This window comes from Prionailurus bengalensis, chromosome E1 (assembly GCF_016509475.1).
Source record: "Prionailurus bengalensis isolate Pbe53 chromosome E1, Fcat_Pben_1.1_paternal_pri, whole genome shotgun sequence".
Taxonomy (NCBI): domain Eukaryota; kingdom Metazoa; phylum Chordata; class Mammalia; order Carnivora; family Felidae; genus Prionailurus; species Prionailurus bengalensis.
Window position 1 is genome coordinate 41,633,415 of NC_057347.1, and position 6,382 is coordinate 41,639,796.

Genomic DNA, 6,382 nt, shown 5'->3' on the forward strand with positions numbered 1-6,382 from the left:
GAAGGCAGGGCTGCCCTTGCTCTTGGCCTTAGTTTGCAGTCAAGGAAACTGAGGCCCATCTTTTATGCTTCCCAGTGGGCTGAGGAATTGGGGCTCTTTTTGCTGACAGCCCTCTGTCTTCTTGTCATTTGGAGAGAGCAGGCCTGAAAGGGCAGCTCAGCAGCCAGCTGCGGCCCAGATGTGGAAGCCCGGCCCGCCACAAAGGAGGTGGGTGGGTGGGAACATCCTGCCATTTCCTCCCTCGAAGACAAATGGCTCAGGGGCCACTGGAGGCTCTGGAGGCTGTGGCTGGATTAGGAGGCTCCCCAGAGCCTCTGTGAGCAGGAGCTGTGCTGGTCTTGAAAACGGTTCCTACATGTGAGACGGCCTCTAGGCGGATGCAGTCAGAGGGCCTGGGCTCAGGGAGCTGCCTTCCTTCTCCTCACAGCACGACTCTAAATAATTCTGTTTAGGGCCTACGTCCTAACAGCCCTCGTGCTGGTGTGGGCGAAGGCGGCCATGCTGAAAGAGGGAGCCATCTTGGCCAGCGTTTTGTTTTAGTTGTTTTTTGGGGGGAGGGCAGCATTTTGAACTCTTTCTTCCGGCCACGGAGTGAACATACGGGCACACACTCACGCCCAGAGAAAATATGCACACGACGCACCCGCTCCCGCACCCAGGCACACGCGTGCACATGCAAACACACATGCACACGTGCGTACACACACACATGTCCATCCACACCTCCCAGGAGCAACTGTGAGCTCCCTTGAGCCCTCAGAGCTCCCTTAAGCCCCTCAGGGGAGGAGGGGAGGAAGCTGGGGGTCATATATCATTTCTCTCCAAACAGGCAGTGTCCTCTCTGCCCAAAGTGGGGGCGGGGATGGTCGGCAGCCATGAGCGGGTCTTGGGAAGGAGCCCCTCTGGCCCATATTTCACAGACACCCCAGACAGAGCTTGCTGTCAGAGGCCGCTGTCTAATTTCCTCCCCTGACTGCCGGCCCAGATCCCCCCAACAAAGAGGGGCATTGTGTCCTCTTTCCTGCCCCTGGCATCTGCTCCACAGAGATCTGTCCAGGGATGCACGGAGGGGATTTGGGGGATGAAGGCGCCACATCCCCCAGAAGGGCCACAAATTCTTGAGCAGAAAGAGCCTGGTCCGGGCTGAGGGGTCTCCCAGCCTCCCAGCAGTCCTCCACGGCTCCCCCCCCCCCCAACCCCCCTAGGCTCTGGAATAGCTTCTCCTCTGATCTTTCGGGGAAGAGGTGGGTGAGGGAAAACATTTCAGGGGTAGTGGCTGAGGATGAAAAAGCATTTTAAAGCGACCAGGCCTCCCTTCCTTGGCCCAGAAGAAATGCAGCCTTTAGCCCTCAGTCTGCCCTTCCTGGGGGGGACTCATAGGCTTGCGGGCAGCCTGCAGGGCGAGCTGCTGGGAAGAGGCAGCTGGGCTTGGTCTTTTTCCTGCTCGAGCTCTTTCGCAGGTTGCACATTCAGGGAAGGGAAGTGGGGTCCTGGGGGGGCAGTGCAAGTCCTGAGGCAAGATAGAATGAGGGGAGAGTGGCTGGCAAGAGGGGTCTATGGGGTCGAGAGACACCGCAGGACTTCCCAGAATGCCACCGAACGGTGCTCTGGGTGTACGCTCTCTGATTCCCTCCTGGGGACACCTCCGGAGAGGCTGCTCCTCTCCACATGCCAGACCAGCGGGTCAAGTTCTGAGCAGGGCCTCTTGTGGGGAGTATGTGTATGTTGGCCGAGGGGAGGCTTTAATAGCTGAATCGCTATTATAGGGGGCACTCGGGGGTGCTGTTTGTGATCCCAGCGTGAAAGTGGACAGGGCTTTGCTCTGGGCCAGCACATCAGATGCAAACATGGACCCAGCATCTTCCAAGCCCTTGACCTCCATCGCTTTTCCCGATCAGCAGTGCTTCTGATCTGGACAGCGTGGTGCTGGGCCAAAGTGTCGGTACATCTTTTGTGCTCAAGGCAGAGCAAGGCATTAGAATGCTCTGGGTTTTTTTTATGAGTCAGGAAATTGGCCCAGAGAGGGTGAATGGCTTGCTTAAAGCCACACAGCAAAGAAGTAAGAGAGCAGGCCTCCTCCTCCCTACTTGGTACTTTCGTTGTCCTAGGTTGCAGCTTCCCTGTAGGAGAAGAAAACTCTGTCTAGAATGTGGTGTGTGTGTGTGCGAGAGAGGAGGAGAGAGAAAGAGAGAGAGAGAGAGAACTTTACTGAGGGCCCACTCTGAACCAGGCCCTGTGCTAAACACGTCGTGGTCCTGACACCATTGTCCTGGGGACAGGCTGCTTGTCTCCACCCACCACGCCCAGGACGGAACACGCAAGAAATGTTTTCATGCAATGGATGAACGAAGCTAATCCCCCCACCAACCTGTGAGTAAAATACAATCTCTGTCTTGTAGAAGCATTTTTCAGCAAGTGTTTTCCGGCCCCACAACTTCGGCAGGCCACTAGGATGAGAAAACTAGGCTCAGAGAAGTTAAGTGACTTGATGAAAGCCACACAGCAGAGCCTGTGTGGGAACTGCAGTCTGTCAGTCTCAGAGGCCCGTGGGGTGGGGTGGAGGGGGGGTTGGGGGGAGGGGGAGGGGGAGGAGGGAAGGTGATAAGGAGGGAGGGACTCCTCCTCCAGCAATGCAGAGACTATTAAAGGAAAACAACGTGAAGAGAACGTGGTCCCACCGGGCCGGCGGCCAGCTCAGACGCAGGCCTGCTGCTCTCTAGCCAGGTGCGCGGGTGCTTGAGACAGGATTTGTGTTCCTGGAAAACTGGTTTTAAATCACTTTTCAAAACACAAATAAAACCATCCTTTATAGGCACTGGGGAAAGCCTGCGGCCTGATGGAAGGCCGCAGCACGTTTTCTTCTAGGCCATGAGGGATTCTTTATAGACTTTGAATTTGCCCTAGTGGCTTTTCTCAAAGCGTGGTAAATCTGCTGGATGGTAGAGAAATCCGACCAGAGGGCTCTAGCCAAGATGAGCACGGCTCTTCATGGGGGCTCTCAGACCCAGCTGAGCCTGCTCCCTTCCCAATAACACTGGAGTTAAGCCCAGTCATGGGCCCCAGCTCTGGGGACAGGCTGGAGTCCTGAGCCAGCAGCTCCGGTTAGGAAATTAATAAAGAAAGAGAAGCTCTTGCAGCCAGGCCCACGGTGAGAGACGAGTTAGGTCATGTCTCTTTCTGTTCAATCGGATATTAGTCCCGACCCTGATGTCACCTTCAAGCTATTAGGCATCACCCTCAGAAATGAGCGTGAACTGCTCACCGGGCTCTTATCGGGCATGGCTCTGAACTTGCTGTTGTCAGAGGCCAGGCCGGGATGCCAATTATAGGTTAAAGAGGAGAAGTTCATTTAGACTTCAGACAGGGCTCAGGGCTAGGAGTGGGGGAGTGAGTGACAGAGAATCTTAGTCCTCTGGCTAGAATCAGAGATAGTTCCGTGGGGCCACAGAAGCAGGGTGAGTGTCCAGTGTCCCTCTTTTGGCATGACATGCTGGACTTGGTGGTCTCAGAAAGCCTGGATTGCATCCATCCGGCCAGTCTAACCCACTTCTGGGCCACAGCTTCCTCTACATGGGCTGTGTGGACAGCAATGGGCACTTGTGAGCTAAGGAGCCAGGTGATACCACTAATTTAACAATTCCTCATCTATCCATCCACCCACCCATCCATCCATCCATCCACCCATCTGTCCATCCATCCATCCATCCATCCACCCATCTGTCCGTCCATCCATCCATCCATCCATCCACTCACCCATCCATGCACTCACCTGTCCATCCGTGCAATAACTATCTATTGAGCATTTATTATGTGCTGGGCATCATGCTAGCAGCTAGAAGAGAAACACACCCCCTTTTCCTCCCCCCAGCTTGGAAACCAGACTACAAATGAATAAGCAAACACCAAACACAAGAATTATAAATCATGGCAATAGCCATAAAGGAACAAACACAGGTGGGAAGACAGAGATAAAAGGGTGGTGGTGACCAGGGATGATGTGACAGTAGAGAAGGGTGTGGAGAGGGTATGGAGAGGGGTGTCAAGGTATCTTTGAAGGGGTCTATTCAGGGTTTCCAGCAAAGGGAATGGGAGGGTACACGCAGTGAGAGAAGGAACATAGTGACAGCCCCGTGCTGCGGTGGCCAAGAGAGGTCACAATTGGCAATTGCTGCGTTGGTAATTGTAAGGGATTAGCTGGCCCAGGTGCCACTGCCTGGCTGAGAATATACAGCTTTCGATGGAAAATATGTCCACTCAATGGAAGGAAAGGAAGCCACCCACTGTGAGCTCTTCTGGTTGCTGGAAGTGTAGTGCTTTAGGGGTACAGATAGGAAAGAGCGGATCCCTGCCTGACCCCCATTCTTTTTGTTGAACGGAAGAGCCATGCATGCGTCCATCCCAGGGCAGATATCTGAGGCCCTGAGCCCAGCCGAGGCTCCTTTCACTTGGAAATGGATCCCCTACTTGCTCCCCTTCCCGCTTTCTCTCTGCCTCTCTCTGAAGGGCAGCCACACACCAGCTCATCCGTCCTCGATGCTCGCTCAAGGTTGAAGAAACCCATTACTGAAAAGTTACTGTATGGGAATTCTTGGCCGTTAGGATTCCTACCAAGCCGCCATCTCTGTCACAGTCACTGGTTCACATCGGGGAGTCGCCGGTGGGTGGCCTTGCTTCTCTTGCACAGCTTTGCACCCAAGACAAAGCAGAGGATTTTTACTCACTTGAGGAGCAGCCGGTCCCAGCTACTGTTCGCTGGTCATTCAAATGCCAATGCTGAACCGTGGGAGGAGAGCAGGGAGCGGTCCAAAGGAATCAGCAAACCCTTGATTGATGTGTGCATCCACCTTTAGTTCCTCCGTAAGACTCTCCTCAACAGCCTTCTTAACCGTGTTGATGGCGGAAATTTAAATTCTCGCATTGAAAGAGACCTTTTTCCCTACTGATTTTAGAAATTGGTTAATGTTGCTGCCTGACGTTGAAAATTAGTTGGGCCATGTTTCCACATTAACACTTGCTCTGTGTTCCTTTCCAATTGCCTCTTTAAGGGCTCCTGGATGCCTAAGTCCTTGGGAAGGGAATGGGCAAAGGAAGGTAGGAGGAAATCACACGCAGAGCTAGTGTGTGTATACAGAAGGGTGAGAGGTTTGGTGTTGTGGCAGGGGTGGTAGGATGAGGTGGTAAAGGGAGGCAGGGGCCAGAGCATGGGAACCTTGGAGGCCTGTGAAGGGTTTTGAACTTTACTTTGTAGGTGATGGTGTGTCATTGGTGGGTTTAAAATCCGGGTGACAAAGTTAGATTGTGTGTGTGTGTGCGCGTGTGTGTGATCGTTTTCGGGGATGGACTTTGAGGAGTCTCAGCTCAGAAGGAGGGAGAGCTCCTGGAGGCTTTCATTCACATTGTTGACAGCCTGGACAAAGGCCGGGGTGGTGGGAAGAAGGTACCGTGGGAATGAGGAGTACCTACCTACACAGGAAGTGAAATGAGCAAGAACTGGTCATTGACGGGCTCCTCAAAGCAAGGCGGTATTAACAAGGTGTCCCAGGTCTCTAGCATGAGTGAATGGGTAGATTGTGGTGTCACTAACTAAAACAGAGGATTTAGAATACAGAATACTGAGTACAGAAATCAGGGAAATGGAGATTTTCCCTTAAATATTTTGAGTTGGAGAAACCTGTAGTCACCCAGGTGGTATAAGCAATAGGGAGTAGAATATGAAAACGTAAGCTCCCAGATCCCAGTAGAGGCGTGTTGGCCCGGTGCCAGAATGCCTGGATTCAGATCCCAGCTTCATCACTGGTGGTCAGTTTTCACAAGGTGGTGGTGCAGCAGTGACAAATGATCCCCACGTCTTAATGGCTTACGATAAACTTGTAAATCCTCGCTGACGCATATGAAAGTTGGGGGTCGACTTGGGCTTTGTTCCACCTCTTTCTCATTCCGGAACCCAGGCTCGTGGTGGAACCCTCCACCCAGCCTTGTGCGGAGGGAAAAAAAGCAATGGCAGAGACGCACAGCGACTCTAAAACTTCTGCTTAGCCCGGGCACCCAGCGCCTCTGCTCACATTCTATTGGCCAAAGTCAGCCACACGGAAAGCCTGAGGTCAATGAAGTGGGGAAATACACTCTTCCCATGGGAGGTACAGCATGTGGCGATGATCAGAGAGCCGTATTCCCCTAGTGGAGAAGGGAGAAAATAATTGGGCCCATCATACGCTCTCCCACAACCACCAACAGCTATAAAACCTTGGCGGTTTACTCAACTTCTCCCTGCTTTCGTTACCTCATCAGCAAAACAGGAGCACTGGTACTATCTCTTAGGATTGTTACATAAAGCACTTAGAACAGTGCCCAACAGAGCACAGAGTGTAAACGCTGTATAAAT